The sequence below is a fragment of the Canis lupus genome, chromosome 7, assembly GCF_003254725.2.
Source record: "Canis lupus dingo isolate Sandy chromosome 7, ASM325472v2, whole genome shotgun sequence".
NCBI lineage: Eukaryota > Metazoa > Chordata > Mammalia > Carnivora > Canidae > Canis > Canis lupus.
Window position 1 is genome coordinate 46,273,840 of NC_064249.1, and position 17,067 is coordinate 46,290,906.

Below are 17,067 nucleotides of genomic sequence, written 5' to 3' on the forward strand. Positions count from 1 at the left end.
AAAAAGGAACTTATTTATTTTTTTCTTGCCTGATTACTGAAACTAGGATATTAACCTTATCCTGCCTTTGGAGCTCCTGGTTCTCACAGTTTCAAATCAGGACTGGAATCTATTTATAACATCAGCTTCCCTGGTTCTCAGTTCTTCAGACGAACTGAATTACACCATAGGCTTTCATGGATTTCCAGCTTCCATACAGCAGATCAGGGTACCTTTCAGCCTCTATAATTGTATGAGCCAGTTCCTTACAATATTAATCTCTCTTTCCATCGTATTGGTTTTGCTTCTCTAAACCTAAATATTATCTATCTCCATCTCTATCTCTAGTGTGTGTGTGCGTGTGTGTGTGTGTGTGTGTATGTGTATGAGAGAGTGAGAGAGTAATGAGTGCTATGAAAACAAAATAGGAAAAAGTTAGAGTAATAGGAGTACTCATTTAGAGAGAATCATCAAGAAGACCTCTCCTGAGAGTTAAAATTAAATGGAGCCTTGATTGAAGTGAGGGAGTGAGGTGTGGTATTATCTGGAAAAGTATACTTTAGGTAGAGAGGTGGAGATGTGCTTCATGGAATATCAGGGAGGCCAGCATGTCAAGAGTGGAAAGAGGGAGGGAGAAGGAGGTTGGAAATAAGTTTAGAGAGTTCGGCAGGAGTCAGATAATTTAGTACCTTGTAATCCATGGGGGCAGATATATTTAATTTTTATTTAATTATATTTTTTATTTAAATTCAATTAGCTAACATATAGTACATCATTAGTTTCAGATGTAGTTTTCAATAATTTATCGGTTGCATATAATACCCAGTGCTCATCACATCATGTGCCCTCCTTAATGCCCATCACTCAGTTACCCTATTCCCCCCACCCATCTCCCCTTCAGCAACCCTCAGTTCGTCTCCCCAAGTTAAGAGTCTCATGGTGTGTCATACTCCTTGACTTCTTCCCATTCAGTTTTCCCTCCATTCAGTTATGATCCTCTGCACTGTTTCTTATATTCTGCATATGAATAAAACCATATGATAACAGTCTCTCTCTGATTGATTTACTTTACTCAGCATAATACACTCTAGTTGCATCCATATCGATATAAATGGTAGATATTCATCCTTTCTGATGGCTAAGTAGTAGTCTATTGTGTATATATAGACCACATTTTATTTATCCATTCATCTGTCAAAGGACATCTTAGTTCCTTCCAGAGTTTGGGTATTGTGGACATTGTTGTTGCTATGAACATTGGGGTGTAGGTGCCCCTTTGTTTCACTACACCTGTATCTTTGGGGTAAATACCCAGTAGTGCATTGTGGGGTCATAGATTAACTCTATTTTTAACTTCTTGAGGAACCTCCACACTGTTTTCCAGAGTGGCTGTATCAGCTTGCATTCTCACCAACAGTGCAGGAGGGTTCCCCTTTCTCCACGTCCTCGCCAACACTTGTTATTTCCTGAATTGAAATTGAATTGAATTGAATTGAATTGAATTGAATGTTAGCCATTCTAACTTGTGTAAAGTGGTATCTCATTGTAGTTTTGATTTGTATTACCCTGATGACAAGTGATGTGGAGCATTTTTTCATATGGCTGTTGGCCATTTGTAGGTCTTCTTTGGAGAAATGTCTGTTCATATTTTCTGCCCATTTCTTGACTGGATTATTTTGGGGTTTTTTTTGGTGTTGAGTTTTTATTTCATTCTATTTTTAAAAAATATATTATTTATTTATTCATGAGAGAGAGAGGAGAGAGAGAGAGAGAGAGAGAGAGGCAGAGACACAGGCGGAGGGAGAAGCAGGCTCCATGCAGGGAGCCCGATGTGGGACTCTATGCTGGGTCTCCATGATCATGTCCTGGGCCAAAGGGGGCTCCAAACCACTGGGCTAACAGGGCTGCCCTTATTTCATTCTAATTATGATGAGAAACCACTGGAAAATAGAAGATCCATTATTAGATTTATGCTTTATATGGTTCAATATAGGTATTAAAAAACTAGAGACTAGGTAATGAGGCTGGGGGAGAAATTAAGAACAAGAATGGGAGCAAATAGACCAGTTAGAGGACCTATAGTGGTCCATGGATGAGTTGATGGTGGCTTGGACAAGGATACTAGTAATACAAAACTTAAGTTCAATAATATTTTGAAGTTAGAGCCAACAGGATTTGTTGATAGAATGTAAACCAAAGATGAACCCAAGATTTGACTCTGAGTGAAAGAGTGAATGATGAAGTTTTATAAGACTAAGAATTACTGGGATGCCTGGGTGGCTCAGTGGTTGAGCATCTGCCTTGGGCTCAGGGCTTGAACTTGGAGTCCCAGGATCGAGTCCCACATTGGGCTCCCTGCAAGAAGTCTGATTCTCCCTCTACCTATGTCTCTGCCTCTTTCTCTGTGTCTCTAATGAATAAATAAATAAAATATTTAAAAAAAAATACTGAGAATTACTAAGAGAAAAACAGGTGTGAAAGGTTGTAAATCAATTGATTTTGTAAATTTACAATGAAATGCAGTAATCTTAAGTGTATGTTTACTGGGATTTGGTAATTGTATGCATCTATATAATCTAAACTCTTATCAAAACATTGACCATTGCTTTAGAAAATTTCCTATCCTTCTTCCCAGTATACAAATCACACCTCCAGAAACAACCACACTATTTTTTTACCCACTGTAAACTCCTTTTGCCTATTTTAGAACTTCATATTGGAATTATATGATTAAACTGAGGAGAAGGTGAATGGTTTTTGAAATGACATGTTTATTATCTTTATTAAATATCCATGTAAAGATGCCATATAGTCAGGATCAACTAAAGATGGCCAGTAAGGTACTTTGTTGACAAGGTAGTAAATAAAGTATATGGGATAAATGCAGATGAGGAGTCCTACTGGAAGTAAGTTTTGATCATAGTTTTCAGAAAGGTGGCATTTTTTAATTAGATTTTTTGGGAACTGACAGTAGGGTGGTAAGACAGTTTAATTTGTCAGGAATCCATTTTAGGGGTAGCAAAAAATTGGGTAGTCTGGGGGAAAATTGGCAGGGCTGTGGGGGGAAAGGCTGAGGAGACTGAATTAAAACTATTAGACAATGTCAGTAGAACCACAGAATACTGTTTGGGGAACTTATTCTTGCAAGCTTCTATTCTAGCATTGATTTGATGATTTCAGGATAATGGTGGAGAACCAAGTTGAATACACGAAACTTTATTCTTCAACACAGCTTTGTAAAACCATGGTGAGAGGCTGAAGTTTGACACCTCCTTTGTAAAGTGTAAGAAATCACAATTTTTAATCACTTATTTTAGATGAGACAGTGAATAACTGCCTCAGAAGAAGAGATGATTGTTACTTGTTGAGAATGTGAGTGGTCTATTTGACCCACTCAAATTGACTGGAGCTCTAACATTAAGACAGAGGAAGGGTTTCCCACCCCCACCCCCATCCTACCATTCAGAGGAAATTGGAGATGGATCCTAATCCCGAAACTGACATTACAGTTGTCTCTATCTTTTTCTCTTAAAATATAAAACATGAAAGAAGTCCATTTAAGAATACATAACTTATTAGACAGATGTCTATAGGGAGTAATGGTTTGATAGGGACTAGAAAACTCGTAGGCCCAAAATATCTCCTCCTCCTTGAAATCTGTTGTGTTTTACTTTGGACTAGGAAGGCTCTGAGGTTTCTGAGAGTGTCTGCTATCCCTGTAAATATCCTTCAGAGGGAGAAGATGTTAAGCTTTCATCTGCTGGGGGATAAATTTCATATCTGAGGGCAAAGTTTTGTGGGAAGAGGACAAAGAAGGGAGGTGGGATGTTCAGATGGGGGAAGAACCTTGAATTAAAGGCTATTTGTAAGGGGTAGCCCGGCAAAATACTGGAGATAACCCCCACTTTCCAAAAATTTGTATTATGCCACTCTACTTTTATGAAAGACCTCCATTAGTACCTGTTTCTGCTAACTGAAAGGAATAAGAAGAAAATTTCGGCTTTTATGAAAAAAAGAGGAACAGCAAAAATAGCGTTCGGTGTTTATTCTGCAGCAAGCCAGTACAGAGGGCAGTACACACTCCGAGCAGCAAGGTTGGCTCTGCCAAGCTTCTTCCATGGGAAGAACATTCAGCATCTCAGCATTAGCTGCCAGAGCTTTGAACTGTGAGTATCCGCGCTTTATCTCAATTTATTTTGTGCACCCATTAGCAAGAGGTGTCCCAAGGTATCGGAAAAGCCCAAGAGGTTACTTTTTGGTCCTGAGAATGCTCAAAAGTTTTTTCCATGTAAATTGATGGCAAGTGCCTGTTCACTTTACACCATTTCAGCCTAAGAGAGGTTTCATAAGAACAGTCTACTTTTGGATAGTGCTGAAAGCCTGTACTGACTTCAGCATTCACCAATGTTTGCATCTATCTGTCCATATCATAGACCTGGGGTCCCCTTCCAAAGCCATTCACTGTTTTCCTCTCCTCCTCCCCTTTAATGTGCTGTAGGCTGTACCTCATAGCCATTATCTGAAGCACTTATGCATACTCATCCATCAGGAAGCATCCCTTTCTCTCTTTTGCCCTCTCTCTGTCCTTTTGGCTCGCCTTCTTTCTGCTCCATTTAGAAATGTTGACAAGGCATTGTTCGCTGCTGACTAGTTTGGTTTTTAAGTTTAGTTATTAAGCGGCTCTTTTGTTGTTATTGTTGTTTTCCGCAGCACTGGATCTTAATAGCTGCTGAACTGCAAATAATGAAAAAAGCAAACAACTGGAAAAAGAAAATGTTGAGAAGTAATATTTCCCAAATAATGACACCTGAGCTGGCAGAGCAGGAGGCATTTCAGTAGCTTGGATTGAAGAGGAGAGAACTGTTAAAATCTTTGAGGCTGGAATTCCATTAGTGGCAATGGGGAATTAGGGAGTTTATGTGTCTGCTATTTTTAGTGGAGAAAACTAAGGGATTCTAATAGCACCGGCTTGCTGCATGTTTGAGGCATTCATTGGGCTTAGTAGAGAGAAGTGTTTAAGTGAAGAATGGGATTGGAAAAAAGAGGGGCAAGGTGTGTGGTGTGGAGTGTGAGGGTGTTTGGGATCACTGGAGAAGTGACCATGAGCATACTTATTGAGGTAGGAATATCTCACCTCTTACACATTTCTCCACTTGATATGGTTAAAGACAAATATGGAGAATTAAATTTTCCTTAATTAAATTAAGAACCACATTTCCAGTTTTCTCACTCAAAACTTTGTTTTCATGATCAATAGCTTTGGTATTTTATAAGTCCTATCTCGTATCAAGGAGGAAGGCCCAGAGATCCCTGGGTGGCTCAGTGGTTGAGCACCTGCCTTCGGCCCAGGGCGTGATCCAGGGGTCCCGGGATCAAGTCCCACATCGGGCTCCCTGCATGGAGCCTGCTTCTCCCTCTGCTTGTGTCTCTGCCTCTCTCTCTCTCTCTCTCATGAATAAATTATATATATATATATATATATATTTATTTATTTATTTTAAAGGAGGAAGGCCCATAATTCAAACTTTTGGCCAGGGTAGAGTAACTAAGGCTAGCAAGAGGAAGCAGTATACAAACGTGATTACTATGCTAATTGTTCCTCTTCAGCTGTGGAACATGACCAGCATTCTTTCTCCTGGCATGGAATGGGTGATAGGTCATCTAACTATACCAAGTAGTCCTTTTAGGTATAGCATGGCTCCAAATTTGGGGGAAAAAAGAATTATTCCAAATCGAATTGGGTAAGCTTAGCCATGCTGTCCAAGCTACGGACAATTAGGAGGTATTCTTTTAGAATTAGAGTTGTTGTAAGACAAGTCCATGGTCACCCTGGTAGCATCAGCTATAAATAGATCTGATTCCCCTAATTTAACTTTGGAAAAAGAAAAAAAAAAAAAAAAAGAAAACATTTGAAGGCTCTGGAATTGAGTGGCTTTGCCTTAATGCTGCTTCCAGGTGTCCACAGGAACCAGAGTCAGAGACCTACAAAACTACACTAATCCTTACCTCTGTGAGACTCAGGGCTGCTGTAGGATTTATTTGCACAGGAACCTATCCCAGCCTGACTAATTAAACCCGGTATTACCTAAGAACATCTGGCTGAAATGAAGAACCTTGGGACAGCAGGAGATGCAGATTCTGGGAGATAGATTTTGATGGGGTGTAACAGTGGAAAGCAGAAATATGAGCCAGTTATTGAGCACTTTTATGTGCCAGACACCATGCTAGGTGCTTTATGTACATTTTCTCATTAAATTCTTATAATCGTTATATGATATAGGCATTATGACTCTCATTTTCATGTTAAGTAAAGTGGCATTTGGAGATGCTGAACAACTTGTCTACTTAGAACACAGTTGCTAAATAGCATACCAGGACTCAAACCCATGTCTGTCTGAACTGAAAGGCCATATTATCAACCACAGAATTTAATTTTCCATCAAACACAAGAATAACCTCAAATTTTGTTTTAGTTATTCACCCCAGATCAACAATTTGGGAAATATTTTGTGCTATAAAATTGCATGCTGCCTTGCATGACTTAATGCTGAACATTTATGCAATTTTAGCCCGTTATATTCCAATTCATCTATTGTAATCTTTCCTGGAGGAAAGAGAGCGGGTGGCTGGTGAGGGGGGGAATCCCTCATTTACCATTAATTTGTGTAAAAAAATTCCATTTGAAATGTCTAACAAATTGAATTAAATTGAGAAAGGTCATAAGAGTTTATCAGTTGAAGTCATCAAGACAGCAGTAAAGAAAGTAGTTAGAAGGCTGATTTTATATTAGCTGGCAAGCCAGCCAGGTCACTCTATTAAAATTCCAAGAAAGCCTGCATTGCAGTGCTGCTCAACGTGACAATTAAATGTAAGATGTAATTTCTTCCACTACCCATTACATTGATGGCTAAGGTAGCCACTCAAAATGAAAGCTATAGGAATGATTAACGCAGTATAGTGTGGGATGTGTGTGGTAAGGCCATGTGGTTTGTTTCATCACAACATATTAGTCCCTGCTATTTTCCTCCCTTTGGTGGCCAGTTTTAACTTTGAGCTGCAGTCTCAGTCCTAATACATTTATTCAACTTTGTTTATCATTGATGCATAAATAGCAGTTATGCAGGGTTCCCCTATTTCCTAACATGATATGTCATCCAGTCATTCACATATCAAGAGCATAGTGTATAGGGTTATTTTACTTGGCAGTTTAAAGTTATGTATGTATTTGTTTTTATCTTAAGCAAGCGCATAAGCAATCTCATTGAAAGCTCTTCATGGGAATGGTTCACTGGCTTGACTTGGAGTCAAGGAGCCTTGCATCCATTTTCAACTATGTGGCCCACTGGCTGTAGCACCTAGAGGCAGTCACATTCCCCCACAGTCCACCTGGGACTGAGTTTGCTGTCTTTAAGAAAGGTTGTTTCTCTGACTAATCCCAAAAGGCTCTTCCAAATGAGCAACCAATGGTCCTTGAGTCCAAAAGGTGAAAATATAATCAAAGAAAGCCATTCAATTCCAGGTAATAGGATTGGTATAGAAGTAAAACTGGCACTTTTCTGAATGATGAAACAATTAAATTCAAATTTATAAAATTGGACACAATAATGGGAGAAATTGTATTGTTTTAAAGAAAACAAAAATATATTTATGAACTTATCTTTCCGCTAATAATAAGCAGGAGGGAATTATTTCCTACACATTTTATGGGTGAAAGGTTATTATCTCAGCTACACCAAGAGCTATTAAAATCAATGCTAAAAGCATTATCATCTCAACTGAAGAAGACACATAAATATAGGTATTGGGTGAAAAAAATCAATAATATATTTCTTAATAAATTTTCAGAATTTAGAATTTTAAAATATATCATACTTTTTTAAAGAGTACATCTGATTATTGTTCAGTAGCTCCATCCATCTTAAAGAAGAAATCAGTACATTCAAAATCCTCAGATTATACTTTTAAATCCCCTTTTCTTTGCCAGAAATATCGACTATTTTCAATTTTACATGAATTATTTTCTTGAATCTGTTACTTTTGCTACATATATATACACATGGCTTAATATATAGATTTGCCTGTGCTTAAATTTCATGTTAATAGAAACATAATGTATGTGTATTTCAGTCACTTCCTTCTTTTACCCAAAGAATTCTTTTGTTGGGGATCCCTGGGTGGCGCAGCGGTTTGGCGCCTGCCTTTGGCCCGGGGCATGATCCTGGAGACCCGGGATCGAATCCCACGTCGGGCTCCCGATGCATGGAGCCTGCTTCTCCCTCTGCCTGTGTCTCTGCCTCTCTGTCTCCCTCTGTGTGACTATCATGAATAAATAAATAAAATCTTTAAAAAAAAAAAAAAAAAAAAAAAAAAAAAAAAAAAAGAATTCTTTTGTTGGATGTAAATATTTAGTTATTTTTATTTCTATATACTATTCCAGAATTAAAAACGTGTCTCATTTTATTTATTCATTCTACTGCTAATAGGTGTATTTAGTTTGATTTCAGGTTTTGCTATCACAAATAATGCTCCTAGAAGCATTCTCATAGAATTATCCTGGAGCATATGAACAAGAATTTTTCTTGTTCTACTATATCTACTTCTATATTTACTTACCTGGGTTAAAATAGGATGATCACTTAGTGTATTGTTCAACCTGAAACACTTTGGAAAAGGGGATAACATAAAAGATTAAGAAAACAAGGGTAAGCTGGTCACATACACAAGTATGGCTACCCACATCATAGTATATGAATATATTCAATTATGGTGGCTAATTTCAAATTGTTTTACCTCCTTTTAAAAATTGTTTTCCTGCTCGATATAAAAATAATTGAAAGAGGAATATTTTGGATTATTTTCTGTTTGTTTGTTTGGTTAGTTTTTGACTTGCTTTGTTTTGTTTTTGTGGGCAAGCATTTCATTTTCCTAATTCTTCAGTGAATGTATCATCCTTCAGGAATTTTAGCTTTATGCAGAGATTTATTATTCAAACTTCCTTGAGATGCAGGCTTTTTCTCTTATTCCAAACTCAGGCAGATTCTGCTCCAATTTGCTCACACCAGTAATCACTCTCTGATCTGTTTGAAATACAGAGACTTCTGTACTCAATAATTCAGAATACATTTGAAATCTGTCTTAAAATATGACAATATAAATAGGCCATAAGGCAAATCTCAACAAAAGTTAATGGGTTAAAATCACAAAGAATATGTTATTCCACTGATGACAGTGGAATTAAGCTAGTGGAAAAATGCTTTATAAAAATAATGATTTCAGTTAGAAAATATTTGCAAACTGAATGATAAAATACAACAGATCCTATGGGTTATCACTAAAGCTGTGACTCGAGGGAAATTCATAGCCTTACACGTATATATTAAGAAAAAAGAATACACGAAAATCAGTGAGCTAAACATTCATATGAAGAACAATTGAATCTAAACAAAGAATAAGAGGGGCACCTGGATGGCTCAGTGGTTGAGCATCTGCCTTTGGCTCAGGTCGTGACCCCAGGGTCCTGGGATGGAGTCTCATATCCAACTCCTTGCAGGGAGCCTGCTTCTCCCTCTGCCTATGTCTCTGCCTCTCTCTTGGTGTCTCTCATGAATAAATAAATAAATAATCTTTAAAAAATAGAAATAATAAAAATTAACAAAGAAATTAATATAGAAAATATATTGGAGATATTTTTAAAGACTCAAAAATTGGTTTATATAAAAGGTTAAATTATAAATTTCTGGGAGAGACTAACAACAAAAAAGATAAAGTGCAAAAATCAATATTATGGAAATGGTAACATTATTTAGTTCTACAGCTTTAGGATGAAGATATAAAAACATTAAAAACAAATTTATGACAATAAATCAAAAAATGTAAATGAGATAAGAATATTTCTAAGGAGAAAAAAGTATACATATTACATAAGAGGAAAATCGAAATCTAAACAGAATTTTATTTATTTATTTATTTTTTTAAACAGAATTTTAAAGAAACATTATCCATAAAGAAATCTCTAATATCAGATCAGATTACCAGTGAATTATTCCAAATATTTAAGAAATTAATAATTCCAATGTTACATAAAAATTTTCATATAAAATGAGGAAATCTCTCCCTCACTCTCCCTCCTTCTCCCTTTTTTCCCTTCCTTTCCCTCCCTTTTTTTTTCTGTTTCTCCCCTCTTCCCTCTCTCCTTCTCTTATTCTTTTCATGAGACAAGGATAACCTGCAAAGTTCTATCAAAAGAAATTTAAAAGAACAGTATCCTCATGAACATAGATTTAAAATCCTAAATAAAACATCAGTGATAAAATCTAATTTATATACAAAAATGCATCACAAACAAGCTGTGTTTAATTTTGGAAATTCAAATTGGGTTAATATAAGAAAAATCTATCAGCATATTACACCTTTATAGATTAAAGGCGGGGAGGGGGGTGGTTATGGGACACATGGTCATCTCAATGGGTGCAACAAAGATATTTGAAAAAAAGAAAAGATTATCATGCCAGATATGGCAGGAATATTGGATCACCAGACTGGGAATTTAAAACAACTATGGTTAATATGCTAAGGGCTCTAACAGACAGTATGCAAGAACAGATGAATAATATAACCAGAGAGATGGAAATTCTAAGACAGGATTAAAAATGCAAGAGATAAAAACCACTGTAGTATACATAAGAATGCTTTTGATGAGCTCATTAATGGACTGGACATGGTTGAGGAAATAATCTCTGAACTTGAGAATATGTCAGTAGAAACTTCCTAAACAGAAAAAAGAGGAATAAATACTGTAAAAGAAAAAGTAGGAAGAAGAAAGAGGGTAGGGAAGGAGTAGGAGAGGAAGGAAGAGGAGGAAGAAGAAGAGGATATCCAAGAACTATGGGACAACTACAAAATATCTAACATACAGATGTGTAATGGGAAACCAGAAAAAGAAAGAATGAGAGGAACAGAAAAGATATCAGAAGCAATAATGTATAAGAATTTCCCCATATTAATGTCAGACACCAAACACAGATGCAGGAAGCTCGGAGAACACCAAGCAGAATAAATTAGAAAACAAACAATAACAAAAACAAAGAAATTACACTTGTGAAGATAAATTTCAACGTACAGAAAATCAAAGATAATATAGAAGTAGAGAGAATACTTCTTAAATCATTCCATGGGGCCAGTATCATCTTAGTAACAAAACCAGACGATGACATTACAAGGAAATTACAGACCAATATCTCTCATGAACATAGATACAAAAATTCTCAAGAAAATATTAGCAAATCAATCTAACAATGTATAAAGAGAATTATACACCTGACCAAGTAGGATTTATTCCAAGTATAAGAGGCAGGTTCAATCTATTCCATCACATCAACAGGCTAAAGAAAAAATCACATAATCATATCAATGGATGCATACAAAACATTTCACAATATCAACATCCATTCATGATAGAAACTCTCAACAAACTAGGAATAGAGGAGCCTTCCTGAACTTGATGAAGAACATCTACAAAAAGTTGTAGTTAATGTCATACTTAATGGTGAGAAACTATATTTTTTCCTACCAAAATCAGGAATAAGACAAAGGTGTTTCCTCTCACTACTGTTTTTCAATGAGATACTGAAAGTCCTACCTAATGTAATAAGACAGAAAATGGAAATAAAAGTTATACTGATTTAGAAGGAAGAAATAAAAGCTGTCTTTGTTTGTAAATGACATGATTGTCTATTTGGAAAACCTGAAAGAATCAACCCAAAATTCCTGTAAATAATTAGTAATTACAGCAGATTTTCAGGATATAAGTTTAATACAGGAAAGTCACTTTCCTATATACCAGAACTAAACAAGTAGAATTTGAAATTAAAACACAGTACCATTTACATTAGCACTCAAAAAGTTATATTGTTAGATATAAATCTAACAAATGTGCACAAGATATATGTGAGGAAAACTATAAAACTGTGGTGAAAGAAATCAAAGAACTAAATAAATGGAGAAATATTCCATGTCCATGGATAGAAAGATTCAATAGTGATAAGATGTTAGTTGGTCCCAACCTGATCTATGGATTCAGTGAAATTCCAATAAAATTCCAGTGAGTTATTTTGTGGATATCAATAAATTGATTCTAAGGTTCACAGAGGCAGACCCAGAATAGCTAACACAATGATGAAGGAGAATAAAGTCATAGGACTGATGCTTTATGACTTATTATAAAATTACAATAAGTATGAGAGTATGATATTGATAAAAAAAATAGAGAACAGATTAATGGAACAGAATAGGAAGTCCAGAAATAGGTTACATAAATATAATTAACTGATTATTGAAAAAAGAGAAAAAAACAGAGATAGTCCTCTCAGCAAATGGTGCTAGAGCAATTTAATATCTACATGCAAAAAAAGTGAATCTAGACACATAGAAACAGACCTTGTCTCCTTCACTCACACACACACCTTGGAATGGACTGTAGATCGAACTGTAAGCCATGAAAAGATGGAGGAACTTTAAATACATATTACTAAGTGAAAGACACCAATCTCTAAGGCTAAACACTGTAATTCCAAATATATGACACTCTAGAAAAGACAAAACTGTTAACTATAGTAAAAAGATCAGTGGTTTCCAGAAGTCTGGGAAAAGAGAGTGGGTGGTTAGAACAGAAAGGATTTTTAGGACAGTGAAACTACTCTGTATAATAGTATAATAGTGGATACATGTCATTATATATCTGTCACAATATCAAGATTGAACTCTAATATAAACTATAAATCTTAGGTAGCAGTGATGTGCCAATGTAGGTGCATTGAACTTGATAACTTGGACCACTCTCCAATGGACCACTCTCATGTGGAATTTTGATACTGAGGGAGGCCAAGCATAATATGTAGGGGCAGGAGATAAATGGAAAATTTCTGTACCTTTCTCTTAATTTTACTATGAATCTAAAACTGCTTTAAATATAAAAGCTATTAAAAATCATATGAACAAGAAGACAAGGAGAGTTAAGACAATGTTGAAGAAGAAAAAAATACCACATATTAAAACTTATTATAAACCTTCAATATTTAAGACTAGAGTTACTGTAAGAATAGTAATTAATGTAGTAGACAGAATAAAAAGCCAGAAACAGCCCATAAATAAATAGACTTGAAAATAACTCCTACAACAAAAATGGCACTACAAAAGAGTTGGAAAGGCTTTCCTCCTCATAAATTGCATTGGTTTAACTAAATATCTGCAGGAAAAAAAGACTTGAAATTACTGCATGCTAACAGGAAATAAATCTAAGGGTTATATATCTCAAGGTGAAAGTTAAACAAACCTTTTATAATAGGTGAGAATATCTTCATGAACTTGGGATAGGTAAAGATTTCTCAAACCACAGCCGACTCTAATTATAAGTGAAGAGACTGCTAGAGTCAACTAGATTAAAATTGGGAATTTCTGATCATAGACAATTTTAAGAAACTTAAAAAGATGAGGTGCCTGGCTGGCTCAATCAGAGGAGCTTGGCACTCTTGATCTTGGGGTTGGAGTTCAAGCCCCACGTTGGGTGCAGAGATTACTTAAATAAATACAAACTTAAAGTCAGAAAAGCAAGAAAAGTTATTCAGCAACACATATGCATATATACAAAATATAGAAAGAACTCCCCATCATTAAGAGAAATACAATTCCGAAAAATAATAAGCAGGAGAATCAGCTATTTCACAAGAGAGGGTATCTAAATGATTAATAAACATGTAACTCAGTGCTCATTGGTCAACAGAGAAATGCAAATTAAAGCTACAATGAGGCATCACTACAAGCCTTGTTAAAACAGCTGGTGGGAGGGTAAACTGGTACATTCACTTTGAACAAACATTGACTCAGATTTTTTTACTAAATCTGAGTATATATACACTATGACCAGGTAATCACCTCTTCATATATACCCAACAGAAAATGTGCAGCAATAGACAAGTACAAGAATATTCATAGTAGCACAATGCTTAATAGCATCAAACTGGAAACATCCCTGTTTTTTTTTCTTTAAAATTTTTATTTATTTATTCATGAGAGACACAGAGAGAGAGACAGAGACAAAGGCAGAGGGAGAAGCAGGCTCCCTGCAGGGAGCCCAATGTGGGATTCAATCCCAGGACCCCAGGATCACGACCTGAGCCAAAGGCAGACGCTCCAACCACTAAGCCACCCAGGTGCCCCTCATCCCTGTTTTATAGGGATAAAAAAATCTGGTATATTTACAGTTGATTCTTAGACAGCAATTCTTTTAAAGACTTTATTTATTCATGAGAGATACACAGAGAGAGAGGCAGAGACATAGGCAGAGAGAAAAGCAGGCTCCATGCAGGGAGCCCAATGTGGGACTCGATCCAGGGACTCCAGGAACACGCTCTTAGCTGAAGGCAGATGCTTAACTGCTGAGCTACCCTGCCGTCCCCCTAGACAGCTATTAAAATGAACAGATAATGTGTGTAAAAAAAAGATGAATCTCACATTTATATAGAATTCTGAAAACAGGCTAAAGTGGTATGTGCTATTAGAAAATAGGAGATTTCTTTACTCTGGTGAGATGGGAAATGTGTGATTAGAAAAGACCAGGACGCGAGACCTGGATGTCAATAATGTTTCTTGATCTGGCAGTATTTTCACTTTGTGATAATTCATTTAGCCATTCATATGTGAATTGCACATTTCTCTCTTTGCATGTTATATTTCAAGTAAAAGGTTCTTTGTTACTAGCTCAGTTATTATTGCTCAGCTGATCAATTACCATATGCCCTATTATAGGATCATCATCAACAACATTACTAAAATATTGGTAACCTGGGCAGTATCAATGCTTCATTTGCAAAATACAGAATTACTAATCAGATTTCTGTCCTTGTGTGGTACGGTCAAGGCAAAATCATAACATGATTTTTAAAAAAAATTCCACCTAATTCTTATCACTTTCAAATTCCTACTGTTGCATAAGTTTAAATGATATAGCCCAGTGCTACATCTCTGACAGGTTCTTTTATCATTCTTAACCTTGTTCACTCTTCTCCAGCAACACAGGACTCCCAGTTCCTCAGTGTTCCTGGGTTTTTCTTCCATCTGGAAAGCACTTCACTCAGATACTCAGATGCCTGGTTCTTTCACTTTATTCAGATTTCTGCTGCAATATGACCCCAGAGCAGTCTTTAGGCTATCCTATCCAAAGTAGCCCTCTTTGTTTCTGTTCCCATAGCCTACTTTATTTTTCTTGTAACACTTATAGCTACATGAAATTTCATTATATATTTATTTGCTATTGTTTATAATCCCCCTTGGTGTAAACTCCACAGGCACAGGAACTTTGTTCTGTTCACTGCTACATCTTTAGCACTCAGAACACTTTCCAATTCACAGTTGGTACTGGATTATTTAAATGCCTGAATAAATGAATGCTTTATTTGCAATAAAGGTCAATGAAACACCAAAGAGACAAATTACTTTGTTGATTGGTGGCAATTTATTTGAACTAACAATGCCAGACTCTGGATAACTTGGTGTTAACCTACCTTTGGTTTCTTTAAGCAGTCTTAAACCTCAAAGCTCAGACTTGACCATCCTCTTCCTTTATCCCGCTGTGCATATGCTATTGAATTGCACAGTCCCTGGCGGGAAAACATTAAACAAACAGAACCCAGGGTTGCTATGCTGTTAAAGCCAGAAGTACATCATTCATTATGTGAATAAAATACATAGAGAATAAAATAGCCACAGAGTAATGGGAGTTTTATTCTCTCTCTATTCCATTTCACTCCCTCTCTATTTTACTTACGTTATGAAATGATGCTCCCGCCGCTGGCTGATAAATGTTGATTAATCTGATGGAGAGTTGGATTTGTTAGCGGGCAAAAGCAATGTAAATAAATCGAGCAGGTGAACTGGAGTTCACAGTGTCATTTCTGAGATTAAAGAGCCTGTCTAGCCCTCCAAGCTCACTTATTACAATCAGGATGCGTGCTCTTGTTGTAAACAGACCGAGTAAGCCCCTTCAAGCAGCTCAACAGTCTTCCTTTTGTGTGGTCTACTGCCTGTCCCTTCAGCAAGTTTCATCTCTTGGGAATTGCCTGTACTGTCGGTTTTTGTTTCTCCTCTCGGGGCTAGAGTTTGGGGGGAAGGAGGCTAGAGAAAATAGATAGGTCAGTTTTTCTTTTTCAAAAAACACCCAGACAGCCAGTCAATAATTGCATTTATAATATGCAAGAACTTATAATATGCAAGGCTCTGAGCTAAATGCTTACAAAATAATAACAATAAAGAGAACAATGAAAGCAGCAGTAGCATTTAACACCTATATGGCAGCTTACTGTTTATAAAGCACGTTAGTTTATTTACTGGTTGATGCTTAAGGTAATCTTAAAAATAGGCATTATTGTTATATCTAGGTCAGCCAGGTGTCAGCCATGTCTCCCTTCATTTGAAACGCATTTATATACTTACATAATTGACTGATCCCCTCCACTTCAGGTTCTACAGGTGGTTCTACCTTGCCCAAAATTGGTTGCAAGTCAGGGGAAAGTTTATGATTTTCTTTTCCTTTCTGGCTCTGGGTATTGGCTCTACTGAAAAAAATCACTCTCCCTTCCCCCACCACAGCTTTGTCCTGTGATTTTCCTTCCCTTCCACATTGGCTAAGATATGGAATTCAGACCTGTTTCTTCAATTGTCTTTCTGATAATAAGCCACACTCTTGAACAGAGCTCTGATACGTATTCATGCAAACCTTCGAAGGCTTGGCACCTACTTCCCTTGAAGTTTCCCCTTGTAGCTTCCAAGAGAGTAGTGTGGATTTTTTGTTTGGTTAGTTTTTGTTGCCTATTCTTTTGATGTCTCATCCAAGAAATTGTGCCAAGACTAATGTCAAGGATCTTTTGGCTATGTTTTCTTCTAGGACTTTTATGGTTTTAGGTCTTATATTTAATCTTTGATCCATTTCAAGTTAGTTTTTGTGAGAGGTGTAAGCTGGGGGTCCAGTTTCATTCTTTTGCATGTGGATATCCAAGTTTCCCAACACTATTTACTGATGAGACTGTCTTTTCCCCA

General features: G+C 36.5%; 1 long non-coding RNA gene across 1 annotated transcript in view; it reads right to left on the reverse strand.

The window, feature by feature from the left end:
* The window catches only part of LOC112647809 (uncharacterized), a 35,316-nt gene that overhangs the window by 6,704 nt on the left and 11,545 nt on the right, over positions 1-17,067 (reverse strand). The window contains exons 2-4 of the long non-coding RNA XR_007412057.1: positions 15,800-16,146; positions 15,537-15,632; positions 8,770-9,056 (exon numbers count right to left, since the gene is read on the reverse strand). This is a non-coding gene — a long non-coding RNA (uncharacterized LOC112647809). The remainder of the gene's footprint in view (positions 1-8,769; positions 9,057-15,536; positions 15,633-15,799; positions 16,147-17,067) is intronic.